The sequence below is a fragment of the Nanorana parkeri genome, unplaced genomic scaffold, assembly GCF_000935625.1.
Source record: "Nanorana parkeri isolate BGI_ZX_2015 unplaced genomic scaffold, ASM93562v1 scaffold10481, whole genome shotgun sequence".
Classification (NCBI taxonomy): domain Eukaryota; kingdom Metazoa; phylum Chordata; class Amphibia; order Anura; family Dicroglossidae; genus Nanorana; species Nanorana parkeri.
Genome location: NW_017316546.1, coordinates 1 through 642, shown reverse-complemented (window position 1 = coordinate 642; position 642 = coordinate 1). Strand labels below are relative to the sequence as shown.

The window sequence follows — 642 nt, the reverse complement described above, 5'->3', positions numbered from 1 at the left end:
GTCAGCGTTGCCGTATACCGGTCGGCGTTGCCGCGTGCCGCACTCACCTCTCCAGAATGGTTGTCGTTGAGCTTGTGGCTGAGTGTCAGCTGTTTGAAGTCAATGCCCGCCTGCTTGTTCAGAGTACCGTTACCTGCAAGCAGAGAAGGAATGAAGGGGGGGGGTTGTCAGTCCAGTGTGAGACAAGTGGAGGCCGAGTGTCTGGGGAGGGTATAGGGGACAGACGGTTGTAAATGCAAATACAGCACTGAAACTATGTTCAGAGGAGCACACTGTGTGATCTAGTGGTGCAGTTGAGGTAGAAGGGGGGTGGGGTGTATAACCAGGGACGGGTGGAGGTGTGGACAGAGGTCTATAGACAACAGTAATGGGGTCCTCACGTGGTCGGGTCCGGGTGGTCCCCTTCCAGAAGGTGTCCTTGTAGGGAATCCGGCTCATACTCTGGCCCATCTTCTCAGCCCGGTCTGCAGAGGAAATTGAAGGATGAACACACACACATCATACAACACATGACACACGTCATACAACACATGACACACGTCATACAACACATGACACGGGACGGGTATGATCGGTACGCACCGCGCAGGAGCTCTTTCAGGTGAGGTTTCCCTTTGTCCAGAGGCGTCTCTCCGTACTTAT

General features: G+C 54.2%; 1 long non-coding RNA gene across 1 annotated transcript; it reads right to left on the bottom strand.

The window, feature by feature from the left end:
* Positions 1-31: 31 nt before the first annotated feature.
* Positions 32-642, bottom strand: LOC108804296. The gene is made up of 3 exons (XR_001942352.1): positions 583-642; positions 381-464; positions 32-133 (listed from the first exon to the last, which is right to left on the bottom strand). It is a non-coding gene; the product is annotated as an uncharacterized LOC108804296 (long non-coding RNA).